Below are 18743 nucleotides of genomic sequence, written 5' to 3' on the forward strand. Positions count from 1 at the left end.
GGAAGAAAATAATAACCTAATCATTCATGGTAACCTTCAACCTGCGTGTGTCTGTTTAATTAGTGATAAAAGCTTTAGAGCTGATACAAACTTGGTCAGTCTTATAAAAAGCTTTTTATTCAGTGCTTGGTGAGCTATTTCTAAAAGTCAGAGTGCTATGAAAATTAATGATTCTTGAAAGAACTGGTTTGAATCTCATGTGATAGACAGAAAATCTATTCTGACTAGCATTTGAGTCCAAATAATCTTCTGTCACAGTTATTAGAGAATTGCCTTAACTCTCTCACATAAATACTTGTGCTATTCCTCAGCACTCTCCAGGCAGCTAACCAGAAGGATAGCCAGAATACCTTTCAAAATTAGTCCTCTTAATACCCTTTCTTAAGAATAATGAAAAAATTCACCCTCCTCCAGAAGAAAACTGTAAACCAAACATGGAAGTTAATTCAGTTAGATGAGACAGTTAATGTATTTTCCAATAACAACCTGCAGTGGGCACCTTCCTGATCAGTAGGATTTGATAAGTGTGGTGTGCAACTTTTAAATATTCACAGAAAAATGAGGTTTGAAGTAAGGCTATTGGTATCTTTTTAAACTGAGGAACAGGGCAAGCCCAGAACATGCTCGATGCACTGTGGCGTAGTTTTACCCTTTATTGTCCTGAGCTCGTTGATTGCCTAAAAAAGACCCTCAAGGGTCTTTAGATTTCAGGAACCCCCAATAAATTTCTGCAGAGTAATTTCAGAGTGATTTTAGCTAAGAAAAGAAGAAAAAAAAAAAAAAAGAAAAAAGTGTATGTTATTGGTATTATAATCATAGTTTCTATGACATTGACCAGCATGAGACACAGGCTGACATGAAAGAGTCTCAAACCTACTTTTAACTTCTAAAAACAGTTTTTAGAGGCTTTTATGTTTAAGAAGTTTGAATTCTTAAGAAAAAAAAATCTTGAATATGCATCAACATTACCTACTGATATTTCATTATTTCATATTTCAATATTCTGCTACCTCAGCTTACAAAAAGCCTCTCCTCTGTTGTTAGGCTTTTTTCAGTGCTGTATTTTCTTTCTACACTCACCACATATAGGTCCAATTCTCAGTACAATTCCCAACCTTCTCCTACATACCTACTGTGATTGTGCCCAAAGAGGATTCTTTGTTCTTACTACATACCTGCTAATGCAGATATATTCTGTATTGCCATATTCCCTATAACATGACTAAGGTGTAATTCCACTAACAAATTTGTGGTTTATTATTATTTTCCTGTTAAAGACATATGCAGAATTATCAGTTTTGCTTTGGTCACCATTCCTTTTCGTTTTTCTTCTTCTATTGTAGCTTTGATGAGTGTAGACAAAATTTGGATTGTAAATAAGATACTAAATCCTTCTGACCAGGAATTATTCATATCTGTACATAGATTTTTGTCTTGCCAACCCACTATCCCCTTATTCTCAGAGTAGATGCTTTGGCCTGCTACTTTTTTATATATTTATGCTTCTTTCTTTCTTTTCCATGTTTTTTTCTGATATCATCATTATTAAACTGTCCTTATGTCATTGTAAAAAAATTATAATTTATTTAAAATAATGAAAAAATACTCAAAAAAATTTGTATTAAGTATGGAAATATTCCCTGAGTAGTGCAATTGTAACTATCAAATTTAATATTCTACAGAAAAATTTGTCATCACAAATTTAATTAAAATATGTTTAGTGAATGCAATGATTGACATCATCAGGCACTTAGAGAAAATGTCTAGCAGCAAACAAATAGAATAAGAAAAAATATGCTGCATTTACATTAATAATTTTATTTTGTAAAATTGTATGGGTTAGAATTCTCTGTGAAAATACAGAAAATTTTCTGCATTAAGAAAGTTTCTGCAATTTTACCACTACTACATTTAAATACCCCATGAACTGAGAGTACTTTTGACTTAAAAATATGCAAGACATTAATATTATTTATAAGACAAAGAGGCATACCATTATCAAGAACACCAGTTTTAATCAACATGTCCAGCAAAACAATTAAAACCAACTTAACACAGAAGGAACAGTCACTAGAAACTTGTCCCCATTCACCATGACATAAGAAGTTCTGAAGCAGAGACCACGAATCTCTGCATGTACTGCACAGAAAATGAAACAAGACTAAACAGGAATCCTGCAGACCTGTTCACAGATGAGGAACCTTTGAAGTGCATCACTCCCCACATCTGAAGTAAAACACAAATTGTCCAGACATGTCACAGATCTTTAAGACTGTGAAAAACTATTCTTGGTGTGCAGTGGATACTACTTTGAAAAATCTTTAAATCACTGTAATAGGTTTCAGAGAGTAAGAATACTCTCTCTATGAATAGATATGTGATTTCTAGATCTGAAGCTTTGTATTTGAATTGCTTAGGAAATCAGTTTCTAGTGATTACATGGACAGCGATAGTTGTTCTTGAGTGATAATGCATTCAGATATAATTTCCACACTGAAATTCCCTACTTCAAGCTAGGTAAAATGTAATTTAGATGGACAAATAACAAGCTATTTAAAGAAATAGAATAGTTAAAAAAAAATCATCAATATATGCATTACCTAAAAGCAGAATTAGAATTAATTATCTGAATTCGGAATTAAAGGAGAATTTTATAACTTTTCCTCAAAATTTAGCACTAATTTATTACTCATCAAGCACTTGTGAAATACCCCAAAGTCAGCTTGCAATGGTGATCTAATTTCCTGAGGTGCTGGGCCAAGTCCATTACGTAGTGTGATCAGCATAGAGATGACATCTGGTATCTAGACTGTAAATGCCTCTGCAACTATCACTGCTGTAAAATGTGTGTGTGTGGAGAGGAGGGACAAAAACAAGAGGCCAAATGACTTACGATTTTTCATTTGCATGGTAAATCAGTTGAAGTTAATTTGATATTGTAAATGAAAATCTACTTCTTAGCAATTCTACCAGTCGCTAAACATCCAGTAATAGTTGATATAGAACATTTGGAGTCCAAAATTACTTTTTGGAAAAGCTGCAAAGATCATTCCTGTATTCATGTAGAACTAATAAGAGATGAATAAAGTCCAAACAACTCTTTTTATAAGTACCTGAGTTTTGATTTTTTTGCTCATTCTCCTGGTTCATGTTTAGCTGGAATAATGCTAGGCTTAAGAACCTATCATTTCAGCCAAGATGACAACCTCTGATATTGGGTTCTGTGAGCCCGTGTAAGTAAAGACTCCTGAGCAGTGAACAGACTAGATGGCATAAATGAAGCCTGGAAGTTTTGGAGAAAGACATTGAGAGATTGAGGGCTGTATAGCAGCTGGCTCTTAAGAATATGCATCTGAAGAGGAAGAAAATAAAATATACCAGATGGCAGTGGAGGCTCCACAGCAAGAGAGACAGAAAATGAATTTTGATGAGACTAGGGTTTATCATTACTCAGTTCTCTCTGTGACTGAAATAGAAACAATGTTTGTTTTCAGACAAATTCAAGATTCATAACTCAGCTTTTATGCAATCCGTAACTCCTTGCAGGAAACATTAGTTACTGCAGACCCATATTATTTCCACAGTAGCTGATACATATTAAGTACAGAGTAAGACCTATGACTCTAAAAGGAACATGCAAGTATATCTGATCTTTATCTCAATGATAGCCCCCCCAAACAGTATCAAGGATCTGAACCCAATTTCCTTAAGTCTCATTTTTGCAGAGCATGGTGTGGTGCTATGTTGGGTCCCAAAGCACACTGCAATCCTCTGCAAGACACACCTCTAATGAAGGCACATGAGGTAGGAAGCAGATTTAAGTTCCAAGTTCAGCAAAAAATCTACAAATATGCATATGATCACAAACATTAAAGAAGTTGAGAGAAAATCAAAGGGTAAAAAAGGAAGCAGACGATAAAAATCCTTAAGATTGTACCTATTTACACAAAATCACAGGACGACTAGGTTGGAAGAGACCTTCAAGATCATCAAGTCAAACACATGCCCTAACACCTCAATTAAACCGTGGCACCAAGTGCCATATCCAGTCTTTTTCTGAACATATCCAGTCTTTTTCTGAACACATCCAGGGATGGTGACTCCACTGCCTCCCTAGGCAGACAATTCAAACACTTTATCACTCTTTCTGTAACAACCCCCACCTGACTACAATCACCTTTCAGGAAGTTGTAGAGAGTGATAAGGTCACCTCTGAGCCTCCTTTTCTCCAGGCTGAACACCCCCAGCTCCCTCAGCTGTTCCTTGGTTTGTGTTCCAAGCCCCTCTCCAGCCTTGTTGCCTCCTCTGGACGCACCCAAGTGTCTCAAGGTCCTTCCTAAACTGAGGGGACAGAGCTGGACACAGCACTCAAGGTGTGGCCTCACCAGTGCTGAGTACAGGGGAAGAATGATCTCCCTGCTCCTGCTGGCCACACTATTCCTGATACAGGCCAGGTGCCATTGGCTTTCTTGGCCACCAGGGCACACTGCTGGCTCATGTTCAGTCGGCTGTGGACCAGCACCCCAGGTCCCTTTCTGCCTGGGCACTGTCCAGCCACACCAGCCCCAGCCTGTAACCTTGCAGGGAGTTATTGTGGCCAAAATTCAGGACTCAGTACTTGGACTTATTAAACCTCATCCTATTGGACTCTGCTCATCCATCCAACCATTCCAGGTCTCTTTGCAGAGCCCTCCTCCCTTCCAACAGATCGACACATGCTCCCAGCTTAGAGTCATCTGCAAATTTACTCATGAAAGACTCAATACCCTCATCCATGTCATCAATAAAATATTGAACAGGGATGCCCCAGCACAGACCCCTGAGGAGCACCACTGGTGCCTGATTCCCAGCTGCATGCAGCACCATTCCCCACCACTCTCTGGGCCCAGCCATCCAGCCAGTTCTTAACCCAGCACAGAGTGCTCCTGTCCAAGCCGAGGGCTGCCAGCTTTTCCAGGGAATGCTGTGGGACACAGTGTCAAAGGCCTTGCTGAAGTCCAGGTACACAACATCCACAGCCCTTCCTGCATCCACCAGGCGAGTCACCTGGTCATAAAAGGAGATCAGGTTGGTCAAACATGACCTACCCCTCCTTAACCCATGCTAGCTGGGTCTGATAACCCTGGCCAAGTGCTGTGTGATGACACTCAACATAAACTGTTCCATTACCTTACCATTTATTAAATAGGTAAGGTCATAAAACAATTTTGCTGCTTATGTTTTAGGCTGTATGTTGTGAAAAAGTAATCTTCAGGTGGTGGATTTCTGCGAAGACATCACAGAAGTACTCAGAGTTCTTGTCTGAATCATTTTGGTGGTAGTTGGACACATGACGATGAAATCTTGCCTCACTCTTACCACTAGCAAAGACCCTATTTCGCTTAAAAGAAACTACATTTCATCTTGAATGCAAGATACTCCCTTAATTATCCATAATTTTACTTGGTAATTCAGCCCCATGTTTCTAAACCAATCTAACATTTTTCAATGCACCTTTTCAGTTACTTAAGAACACTGTCAGCTGAATAATCAGCAGTTTTGTTCTTTACTTTTGCAATGAAAACAGGCCTTCTAAAAGTAAATGTGTTTTTCAGTCAGTAACAGACACAGACCTCATTTTATTGACAGCAACTGAAAAATGACAGTAACATACATGTAATCAAAAATTTTTCTTTCTCTTAATCTCCTAGAAGGTGTGCACTTATCACAGAAATGTCAAAACCACACTTGCAAAATGTAACCAGAACTCTAAGTCAATGGGATCAATTCAGTGCTTTTCTCATTCATAATACATCAGATAAAACCATGTTAAATGCTTTTGGGTCAAAACATTTAAAAACTGACAACATTCCTTGTTGTTATTATTGTTCTAATTCTTTTTTAAAGAGAGCTGGCTCAGTAAAAGATATTGTAAAAAAAGCCAGATCCATATGGTTGTGTTTTTTGAAGGCAGTTTATAAAAAATTATATTCAGCCTGTGCAAGCTGCTTTATGCATTTAGAAATATTTTAATTTTAAGAAATGTTGTATAACTCAGGGATAGTTCCAAATGTGGTAGATAAGCAAAGAAATTAATGTTTGGATCTGCATATTTTGTGTATTTACTCCAACTTTTGAAATATCAAGTGCCAGTACTAATCTTATTAACCATTTCAGAGTGCAAAATACACAGGCTTTGATATTTTTGCTTTTGATTCCTTTTTCCTTTTTATAGTATAAACCCATCTAAATCTTCTAATTATAAAAATGAACCAAATTAAGTTGCAAGGAACCTCCCAAACAGCAGTGAAAAAGACTTAATTTGGTTTATGAGACATTCACAGACCATCCCTGGAGTCAGGTTTCCCAAGTTAAGAAAACACCACTGAGCCTGGACAGCACTCATACAGCTGCAGAACTCACGTTGACAGAAGGGGTCATGGGGTCCTGTTTGCAGGTCAGCTTCTACCTGTGAGGTAGAATCCAACTCTCTATTTTTGCCAATGGCACGTCCAATATCATTAGGAGAGCTTTGTAAGAATACTGGGTGGCAGGGGAACAGTAACCAGCAGTTCTTTGGAAGAGTGACAAACAGGATCATGGAATCATGGAGCAGCTCACGTTGCAAAGGATAAATATATTGAAATATCTTCAATTCCAACCTTTAATGAAAAAGGAAGTCTAGATGAGATTATCTAGAACTCTGTCCCAAATAATGGGGACTGTACCACCCTCCTGTGAAGGCTGTTCCATTGAATTACTGTTCTCACTGTAAAATAAATTCTTTCTTATACTAAGATGAGCAAAGGGTATGGAAGAATATGTTAGGAAGGGATGACAAAATCAACAAAAAGTGTTTGAATTAGGTCACCTCTAGGCACAGTAAGGACAATAAAATAAACAGAAGTAGCCAGAATGGATGAAGTCATGCTTGACCACCTTAACAAACGTCTACACTGAAATGACTGGCTTGGTAGTTGAGGGAAGAGCAGTGGATATTGTGTGCCCAGAATTCGGGAAGGCCTTTGACACTGTCTCCTATGAGATCACCACAGATAAGCTGCTATATATGGCTTGCCTGAGAATACACTGTGGTAGATTGAAAACTGATTGCATGGTCCTACCCAGAGAGTGGTGACCAGCAGTGAAAAGTGTAGTTAGAGGCCACTAATTAGTGATGTAGCCCAGGGGTCTCTACTGAGCCTAGTCCTTTTCAAGATCTTTAATCATCTAGGTAATGGGGAAGTGTGTACTCTCAGCAAGACTTCATAATGCACCAAACTGAGAGGAGTGACTTTTAGGCCAGAGGGTCACGCTGGCATCCAAAGGGATCAATTTTCTATTAATTTGAGTGTAGGATGCTACTTCATTTCAGTTTGTAGTCATAGAAAAGTCTCTCCCTTTATTGCCTTATCCTAAAAATCCAAAGTTTGTGACTCTACACCAGATTAGACTAGCTGAGTATCCTCAGACTGGAAACCATCAGCTTAACATATCTGTGCTCACCAGACTTATTTTCCTAATAAATCTCAGTGCTTCCTTAGTGATTATCAGAGTTTCTTCCCAGTTTTAGGCCCTGTCCTTGTTAGAAATCTATGAAGTTGTCTGCTGGCACAGGGAAGCGTATAGATTCCAGGCATTAGAGGGAACATCTGTTGTTTCAGGACTAAAAATCTGTCTTGAAACAATATAATTTCTCTGAATCATATTTCACAGAACTTACTCCCTTGTTTCTGCTTTTATTTTTCTATATTTTAATTCACATTGGCAAATCAAAAGAGAAAACTTTTTTTCAGGAGTGGACATTCTTATTTCAATGTTCTGATCTTATCTGTGAATGCAACTGAAAAAAAAAAGATAAAATAAATTATTTGAAAGACATTCTATGAGAAGAAATCACTAAAATTCAGATTCTCTAAAGAACTTAAACCTGTTCTTACAACGGGAAGTTTGGAGTTGAATTATTTTTAAGGTTAAATCCTTCTGGGACCAGCATTAAGCCATACCAAGCCAGAAATAATCTATCTTTGTATACTTTAGCATGTTATTCTAAAGCAAAAAGTTTATATGATCACACTGCCTGTATCTGTCAATCCTCCTCTACTAGCACTGAAATCATCAACTAGCTTTCAAGTACATCGAAAATAGCAGATGAGATCTTACAGAGACAAATTTTTTTCAGGTTTCACGAATACCATTAATACTAAATTGTCATTTTTTCCATCAGCATTATCGGACAAAAGGAGAAAATCAGTTATAACTGCTTGTCTCACCTACTCCAAGAGCGAGCAGCCACCTGGCCAGTCTAAGAGAGTGCTCGTTGTGAACCTTTAAACCAGCCAGGGCAGGTGCTCTCCCTGACCCAGGAAAATAAACAGCACGTCGGAGAAAGCAACAGGTGCTTTGAGAATGAAGGCATAGAAGGGGACTGAGAATGGGGATGAACACTGTGGGGAACTGGACTAGTCCCAAGTTCCTAGAAATTGATCTGTAGACAACTAGAGGCTATTAATTCTAATTACTTCAGGATCAGCTTGATTGTGTGGGGTTTTTAACTGTCTGTAATTCTTAATTGTCATTAAATAATTGTGCACTATTTCATTGTTTTTCTCTGTGCTTATTTTAAAACATTTTTATGATTTAGTGACAAGTCAATGAGTTGCAAAGAATTTTCTGTAAATATTACTGTAACTATAATTATAACTATAACTAAACTATAGCTATAACTAACTAAAACTACAGAGTTTGGCAGGAGTAAAAACAGCAATTCATAGGTCTGTTTCTCTGCTCTTGTGTAGAAGATGAAAAGGAAGGAAAATAAAAAAAGATAAAAAGAAAATGCCCGATGTTTTTAAACAGATGTATCTCTAAATCACTTAATCTTATTGAGTGCCTTGTTATCCTCATTTTTTCCCCAAATAAAAATCAGTGTCATGGCACTCCTGGTGCAAACCAGCTCCAAATCAAAGACTAACTGCTGAGTTGTGAATGCTGGGCTTTCATGAACAAAGCAGGGCTCTGTTTTCTTTCCTTCTAAAGGGAAAAGGGATGAATAACATTAATTTTAGCTTCCTTTTACTCTTGGTTACCTCTGAGTTTACACTATGCATGGCACACCCAAGCAAAGGCTTCCAAGAGAGAACTAATAGATCTCAGTTGTGTGGTAGAAAACATTTTTACTGAATCTTGCATCTGAGGGGAGAAAACCTCAGTGTAAATGCGAGGGATCCTCTTGGGAAAAAAAAAAATCTGCATTATTACATAGGCAGAAATCCATGGCTGGAAGTCTGTGCCCTACATAGGATTTATATAATTAAAAGAATTTATTATTTCCTTCAGCAAGATGAGAGTTAAATCAATGCTAAGTCCACCAATTTTATATATTTCTCCATTTGGCTTTTAAGATCTCGTGTAATAGCCGACATTCACAGAAGATCTCTGTGCAGTGACTGCTCTTCCTGTCTGTGCCATAACTTTGTTTTGCTGTTTATCAATGTGTTGTATGCAGTCTTTACTGTAATAATAGCAAAGTCCTTAAAAGGTGACAAGGTCTAGTGGAAGGAAGTGCATCAAACATTGCATTGGCTAGTACAGTTTTATTGCTATTCTGTGCATCAGAGTGGTTTGTGCCCACCAAGCAAAATGGGCTGGTACACCCAACACACAGAGGATTACTTTTGAATCTGAATAGAAGAGTGGGTTGCTATTTCAAGATAATAATTTCAGATTAGTGGGAAAAGGAAATAATAGGGAAATATGTGTTGGAATTAATCTGTTTGCCATTCCAAGCTACAAAATGCTGAAAGATGTAAAAGTGTTCTTCTGCTCCTTTTCTTGAGCTGGAGAACCAAAAGGATCAATTATGAAAAGAAAATTTATCTAGTGGGCAAGTACTCTACCTCCATTTTCATCAAAATCTTGATGTGAACATATACAACTTCATTTTATTTCAAAATGTGGTTTGTCCAGCAACAACAAAATGTAGAACATCATGAGTTACTTTGCTGTTGTCAGGCCAGTCTCTTTCTCAATGGTTTTAGTGGAAGAAAGAATCAGTAGCAGTTTTTTCAACTCTACTTATTTGCCAGGCATTACTGTCTGTTTCTTACAAAAGGGAGACGAGGCAATTCCCACCTCAGAACTTTGTATTATTGCATTTAGTAAGGATCGAATATCAAGGGTTTTCTTCCTTGTGATATAAAGAATATCTGAGATTTTGCAGCATAACATTGTAGTGTGGTCCCAGTTCCAATTCTTTATTAGTTGTGCTTCCAGTAAATATGAAGGTTATAGTTATCAGACTACTTCAGCCTATCACTTGCTGTTTCTTTAATATTTTCAGTAAATTTTTTGTCCATAAGTACAGCAAGAGGAAAAAAATAATTCAGTGCACCCATCAGGCTTTTTCAAATAAACGTTAACTCGTATCTGTACACACTTATGGAGCTTGTGTCCTTACATCTCTTACAAGTGTAATGTTGAGTCAAACATTTTAAATTCTTTCGATTAGTGATAACAGATTGCAACCCAGTTATTATGAATATAGCCAATAATAATAATAACAACAGCAACAGCAGCAATAGCTAGGTTATTTAATTATTATTATTGAAATCCCAAGCTGTAAAGCTGCTTACTTTTGTACTTATGATCTATTCCAGCAACATTGCCACTTCAGTCACCAGTATTATACCAACACAAGGAGAAGGAAGAATAAGATTCAGTAGTGCATACTGAGTATGGCACATATCAGAAATTTACAGGATCATCTTGTGGGCTGGATCAACTACTAAGTGTCCCAGGTTATTAATATCTTAACACCTTTAGAGGCCTTTGATCTTAGCTGTTAGATCCTTGTGAACTCGTATGCATGAGTGGTTTCAGTCCTCTGGGTCCTACGCATGCATTTGGAAACCTTGGCTTCAAAGAACTTATTAAGAATCCATTGTGAGAAGAGCTGCCATGTCTGGCAATATTCCATAGACTGTGGCACGTCTTGCTGCTGGCTTTGGTGTTCTCATGGGGGTACTACTACGGTAGGCACAAGCAGTTCTCACTGTTACCTGTGGTTTGCTTGAAATTTAAATTAGTTTGATTTAGATCAATCTTTCCAAGGAACAAAGTACATATCTACATTGCTAAATGCATTTATGACACCCAGCAGTCTTTGGTCCTCAGTGGACACAAGCAGGGGCACACACAAACACTTCCTAGAGCCAGATGCCCCTGTGGCAGATGAGCCACAGCCATACAACACTTGGCCCCAGATCTGTGCCATGTGCAATGCCCCCACAATTTCTTTTTAGTCTGAGTGTGTCTCTGATAAAATAAGATATCTGTGTTTAGTGCCGGGGGAGAGGCCTTTACAGCATGACAATCATGATGTGCATTGCTTGCCCAAGGCAAGGAACATGAACTTGTGCTAATTGTGAAGAATCAGTACTCACCAGGTAGTGTTGGAGAATGTTGCAAAGTAGAAAAAAACTAATTGACTTCAGCCTTCATCCACTATCTTAATTAAAAACAATTTCTATGGAAAACTCACTCCTTAAGATCAGATGGATTTTGCATCATGGGGAACTGATTGATGGTACTCCAAAAGAGAGTTCAGTAACAAATTAACATTTATGCAGTGTTGAAGACCAAGGGATAGGGGTTTGGGCTTTAACTCAGCAGCTAGATTATTTGACAAGCCTGATAGATCTCAATTTTCCCACGAGCTACAACACTGATTTTCAGCCAGGTTCATTTGTCAGACCAATATGTGCTCTTCCCTGGATTTTGGATATTCACTCCAAAATTCACTAAATTCATACAAAGGGAAATTGAAAAATATTCTACTTTGGTCATTGCAAGTATTCTGTTTGCTCATGGAACATCTCTAGGAGAGTTTTTATGCTTCCTGGGATTTTTTTCTTTTACCACAATTCTTTCTTTATAAATATCTCTATTATCTGTGGATAAGAAGCAATGAAGGTATGTTAGCTATAATAACTCTCCACATGAAAGATGTCTGTAGGATTTATCTCTTCAGAAGAATACACTTTTGATGAGGTTTGTTTTTTTTGTTTATTGTTTTTGTGTATTGTTTTGTTGTTTTTGGTTTGTATTACTTAAGACATGAAATTACCTAGGGTGGAATAGTGGAAGGATGTGAGGGCAAGCCAATGTGAATATATTTTCCAGACAAATATATTTCAGAAAATCTTTAATCAGCTCAACAATGTTATCAATTAATGAAGAACATTGATTAGGTAAATCAATACAATTCTGGTTTAACAGTCCAAATTTTTTCTCTGGTTACCCCTGAGTACTACTGCTTTTACCAGGCTACTGATATTTGGTTTTCTTTCAGAATTTGCATTTTCTAAATTAAATGAAGAGGAACTATATGTTATCATTTTTAGTGACTTACATTCATATTTTTTGTTTCTGACTGATTCAGATAGAGAAAAATGCTAGTCTCAGTGTTTCTCTTAACCATCTTTTGCATAATTTGCTTAATTATAGATTAACATATTTATTAGATGCTTGAATAAGGTTGTCAGGTTTCTAGAGTGTAAGTTTTATTTCTGTTCTGCTGGATTTTAAGGACACAACTACAATCTTTACACCACAAACAACGACAGGTGTTCCTCTATATGTATGTGGAAATTATTTAATAACAACGAAATAAATAATGTTATTATAAGCTTTGTGTTATATAATATTTCAGATGTTCCCCATATAAACTACAAACATATTTTTAAATATTATCTTAGGATCTATCTGCCAGCTTTTTTGCAGGGTCTTCTCTTTTTCTATTCCTTCCTCTCCTCTCACACAGAATATAGGATTTTATTTTTGGGGATTTTTTCCATTCACACACTAATGAGAAAATATATTTTTCAAACTGAAGTTAATTTTATTTTTAGATGTCTGTTTTTATTGTTTGGAACAGGGATTTTTAGTGTATTTTCTGTCTTAAGTATTATTTGAAGCTTAAATATCAGATGAGACTTTCATCAATGTACCATTTTATTACACATCCTAGACTATCAAAGAGAGTAAGTTTTGTCTTTCACTTCAGAGAGGCCAAAGCTCCATGTAAATTTATTAATGAAAATGTTAAAATAGACCTCATCAAACAAGGACCATTCCTCATCAAAACTTGAAATACTGTTATTCCTGTTATTCATCATTACTATGTTTTACAGCCCTCCAGTTAGATCCTGTCAATATGAAAGAATAATTTTCTATTTGATTTTAATTCATGTTGAGAGCAAGATCATTTTCTATCTTTGTAATAACATCAAAAAGCAATCAGACTTGTCTGGCAAGATTTAGTGCTTAAAAACCTACAGAGAATCCTCAGTCCTCCATGTGACAGGGACAGGCACATTCCCCTTATTCACAGTCAGCAAACAAGGCTGATTCACCTGGCGTGTTATGTGCCTTTTCTGAAGGAGTAAAAGGCTTTCTGTGCTGGGTGAGCTCGGGAGGGAAGTGTTGAACACAAGTCTTCAAAGGGCTTTCAGCAGAGTAGCAGGGCCTTTCTTTGTGCCTCCAAAGAGGGGCAAATGAGATGGTAATGAAGCACTTTAAACCTAAACCACAAACTGCATCTCCACGCAGAATCACATCACCCTGCCATGAGATAGATAGAAAATCTCAGAGAACATTTAAAAATTGTTAGCAAGGTTAAAATACAGTAACTAATACAGACTTTTAAAAAGAGACGTGAAGCACACATTTCTAACAGGTGTTTTGAAAAAAAAACAGAAATAAGACATTTCTATAAGAAACTTCATTGGTTTAGTTAAAGGCAACGTGGTTGCAAGTGCTCATGGTTAATTTTTGTTTCCTATGTTCAACAAGATAGAGGCACAGGGCTAATTTTCAATTGCATTTAAAGCAACTAATTCCCATTATTTCAGTCAGAGCTAAGAATCCAAAAGCCTCTGAGGATCTGTGCTATAATACATTAAAAAGATTTATCTCCTAAGCCAAACACAGTCATGAACAAAACACAGTGGGAAGAAAAAAAACCAAGACCAACAAAGCTGATGGAAACCATGAACGATTGGTAAATGTTTAAAAGTTATTTATTAGGTTTTTACAATTATCAATTTTTTCAGTCACCTAAAGGGCTTCTATTAAAAAATCTGGGTCAAGGAAGCCAGTGAAAGTAGTAATTCTCCTCTCACACTCGCAATGGAAATGAATTACTTATTTTAAATAAATATTTTAAAAAAAGGTTATAAAGCACAGGCAACATAAAAGTATAGAAACTATATCCATGTAAAATCTCCAAGTCCTTCAACTGGGGAGGAACAAACCCACCACTAACCTCTGTTGGAGACCACTCAGCTGGAAAGCAGCTTGGCAAGAAAAGACCTGGGTGGACACAAAGTTAACATGACCCAACAACATGTCCTTGCCACAAAAAAACCTTATTGCATTGCACTAAGAAACTATTACCTAAAATTTGATAAAAGTGATCTGTCCCCTCAGCCCTGGTGAGGTCACGAGTGGAATTTTGAGTCCAGTTCTGAGCAACCTGGTTCAAGAAAGACATGGATATTAAGTATTTTTATGTAGAACACATTTGCATTATTTGAGGTAATTTCAATGCTGGAGAAGGAAAAAAAAAAAAAAAAAAAAAAAAAGAAGAAGCACAGTCTATACAAAAAGGTACAATGTATATCCAGGAAATGCAGGAAAATTCACTTAGATGGAAGAGAAACACTTCTATGGTGAAATTGGCCAAAGACTGGAACAGGTTGCATAGAAAGGTTGCAGAGTCTTTTTCCTTGGAGATATACAGAATCTAAGAGGAAATTGTTGCATTTGAACATGCTCTAGTTGGTGCTTCATTTTCTGAAGTTCCTTCCCCACCAGCTGTTCTTTTATTATGTGTTTTTGTGGCATGTTTACATGGTGACATCCATAGATTATGAAAGAAAATTGTGTACTTCTTGAATAGAGCTAAGACATGAATCTCAACTTTCATGTGGAAATTATGGTTTCGTTTTGTCCCTTGCATTGTGCAAATGATGCAAATGTTCATCCACCTCTAGGCTGGGCCTTTGTCTAAGCAATGGCATTAAATACTATTACAGATTGTGAAGAAATCATTAGTGCCATTTGATTAATAATAACTCCTTTGAAATCTTAAAATAGCAGTAACTGAGAGTTCTAAACACTGAGGATGGGATTATTATGAACAAATGAACAAGTCTGCTCTTCGTGAATTTCCTTTACAATTAACAGAAAAAAAAAATTAGGATATGACTCAGGCTATGAGTCCTCTGATGAATGTTACAAGTTTACTTTAGGACAGGATTAATTGCCTCTTATAAGTGCCTCAAGAAACTCCAAGAAGAAAACAATTTACATTTCAAAATCATCTTATTATCAACAGTACCAAGAGTCTTACTTCTCCCTCCACAAATCTGAGAAAACAAAAAATGCAGATGCTGATCTCCCAAAGTGTTTATCTTTCATGATCTAATGAATACACAGAATTAGCCAAATACTCAAATCACTAACCAATATGTAATTAAGATTTTAGATACCAGAACTAAGTCAAGTTCTTCAAATTATTGGAAGAAAGTTTTAAGAACACCTTGTTCTATTTAAGATACTTATATATATATAATATCTGTCAATTGTTTATTAGTGTGCATATTTGAATAAAATACTCCAATGGTAATAATTCAGCCCTCATTTTTGTACACAGACATCACATATAGCATTTTTTCTTTTTGACCTCCCAGAGTACCCTTTCCCTTTTACCTATAGGTAATAAGAGTTGTGTAAAAGGAAACCTAGTTCTCACAGTTTGGGTTTCTATTTTCTCTTTATGGGTGATGGGTTTTGTTTTGTTTCAGTTTTTTTTTTTCCTCTTTTTGTTGTTGTTGTTGTTGTTGTTGTTTGTTTGTTTGGGGTTTTTTTGTTTGGTTGGTTTGGTTTGGTTTGGTTTTTTGGTTTTTTTTGTTCTTTTTTCCTTCCATTACATTCCTTCAGTAAAAGTCATGGTATCCCTCACTATTCCAGTGATTTCTGACCTCCAGTCTTGGGTTTGTACTAGACCACCTCTCCTGAATTGTTTCTGCTACCAGAAGAGTTACCCTTTCTGCTACCAGAAGGAATAGGAATGCACTGAAGGATTCGGGTATTGCAATTCCTTACTCAATGGATCCTGAACTCCTGGGATGGAATTATGAACTAGGTGACTGAGGGCTGTTAAGGTAAAAAAAAAATTCATGAGAGCCGGTGCAATGAGTCGAAGGCATGAATCATCCAAATAATAAAGAATGCTGATGACAAAAATGTGTATTAGAGGCTAGATTTCCCTGAGTCTCAAAATCAAACTTCAGGCTATGGAAAGGCACCCGATATCTTTGATTGGAATTTTCATGTCCAAAAAAAAGCTGTATGATTAGAAATTTTAATATTTCTTTCAGAAATGGAAACAAGGATCATGCTTCTCTTTTAACACACTGGAATGGCCAGAGGAGGAAAACAGCTCTATGTTTTTAACTTAAGAGTATTTCCCTCATTGTAAACGTGAGAGACCTCAGTTCATTTCTCTGTGAGGGCTTTAACTCACCTTTCTTTCCGTATGCCAAGTAGCCAACTGCAATTAAAAGCTGTATGTATGTGTAATAGCAGCTTTAGAATTAAAGAGAGAATGCTTTTCTCTTTCTCCAACTGTAATATTTTGTAGGACATGTTAAAAGATTCCTAGGGCTCAAAAATAAAAAAGAACAAGCTTGACTTGATAAGTGCATGTCAAAAGGAAGGAAGAGGGGAAGAAAGTAGCAGAAAAATAGAACTGGATACCAACATCTCCTTTCAAAACTGCTTACTTATTTCATCAAATAAGTTAGTGAAACATTCAATCAATTCTTACAGGATTGTAAGGGAACCATGTACTGTAGCTAAGGTTAAATCTAACGGAGGTTATATATAATCATGCTTATCTGTAAAGATTATGCTGCTCCAGAAACAAAGAATAGAGAAAAATGAAAAAAAAAAAAAAAAAAAAAAAAAAAAAAAAAAAAAAAAAAAAAAAAAAAAAAAAACCAAAACCTCATCTTACAAAATACTTCCTCTCATTTTCAAAATAATAAATCTGTTTGCATCAAATCATCAAATTCAAGAAGCAGTATTTGACAGGGTGTCTCTTCTTGAACATCACTAAAAACCTGGAAATTTTGTGGAAAATGAGGTCTCTGAAGGCTTTTGCTCTACATGATTGATCCTCACAGTTCTCTCACCAAACTGATTGCATAATAATCCATTCTTAGAGTGACTGGTCTCTTTCTATGCCAGGGCTTCACATGCTGCCTCTCTTGAAATTTCTCTTTCCTTTTTCAAACTTCACAGTCTTTTGCAAACATCAAAATCACCCTCAACAACAAGAGTAAGAGGCCTCTCTCCTGAGCTTTTGGCACTACCTTAGCATGATACCTAGAGTGCAAAAAGCAATGAACAGCAACTAGGAGTTAGGCAGGAAAGACAGCTTAAACTATGGGCAAAAATAAGATGGAAAGAAGGCAAATTGCTCTAGGCAAAAATCTTCACAAAGACATGTGAAAAAAAGGAATTCCTAAAGTGCTACTTATGTTGTCAGCTGCTGGTGTTAATGAATAGCACAGTCATAAACAAAAAAGACTGATGGGCAAGAGGAGGTTGTCTGCTGTAGACTCAGATCAATATAATGCAAGCCAAACACAAGATGTATGTCCAGGAGATATACATCTGAGTCAAATAAAATTCAGTCTGTGAACTGAAAATTTCAACATATTTTCAGCTGGAGAACTGGCACCAGCACCCTGGAAACTTTACATAAATATCTTGGAAGAATTTGGCCTTTTATGAATAGAATCCACATTTGTAAGGAAGCCTGCTTGAAGGAAAGACTTTATCTCCTTTAGAAATGAATGTAATGTTTTATGCCTTGTGACAAGTGCAAAATCACATCCACTGCATACAGGCCACTTATTTAAATCAAAGATGTTAAAGTTAGTGCTGCATCGTTTAATGAAAAGTGTTAAACAAAAAGGTTAACTAATCCTGAGTAGGTCACAGAGTTAATAACCTGAGAATACTCATTGAATTAGCTTTCCAAATTTATCATGTCATCCCCTGAGTAAAATTTCAAAGTAAAGATAATGAGGCTGTGGGGAAGAATAACAGATGTGGAGTATTAGAAGCTAGTAAATTGTATTTCATGCGCTCATAAAGGGAATATACCATCACACTTAGTGACTTCCACATAGCTTCTTATACAGCAACAGCTTGAGCTAGACTAACAATCCTGAAATGTTTAAAAAAAAAAAATCTTACAGGATGCATGTGTTCTTGAAACAACTTAGATTATAAACAAGCTTACAAAGTGGTCAACATCAAGTAGAGACCTAATTTTCATTTTTCTCTCCTTAGAAATCAAGTCTTTCTCATAAAAAGTAGGTTAAAAATTCAGTGTTCCTATCTGCAAAGTTTTGAATTTCTGAGCTAATACCTATATACGGCCAAACTATATACAAAAATCCTGTTTCTGAATTCCATCCTACTCTGTGTTTCTTCTGCATATGTTCCTACAGATACTTATGGCTGAAAAACATCTGGTACTCTAAGCTTGCAACCAAGGGAGGCTCTTCTACAGTTTTGGAAACTGGCAAAGCTTTCATGACAATAAATGAAACTAGAAGATGTAAATGAATGTAGAACAGAATGAAAAATTCTAGCATTTATCATACCATGATTGCAAGATTATA

Source organism: Sturnus vulgaris, chromosome 2 (genome assembly GCF_052056855.1).
Source record: "Sturnus vulgaris isolate bStuVul1 chromosome 2, bStuVul1.hap1, whole genome shotgun sequence".
NCBI lineage: Eukaryota > Metazoa > Chordata > Aves > Passeriformes > Sturnidae > Sturnus > Sturnus vulgaris.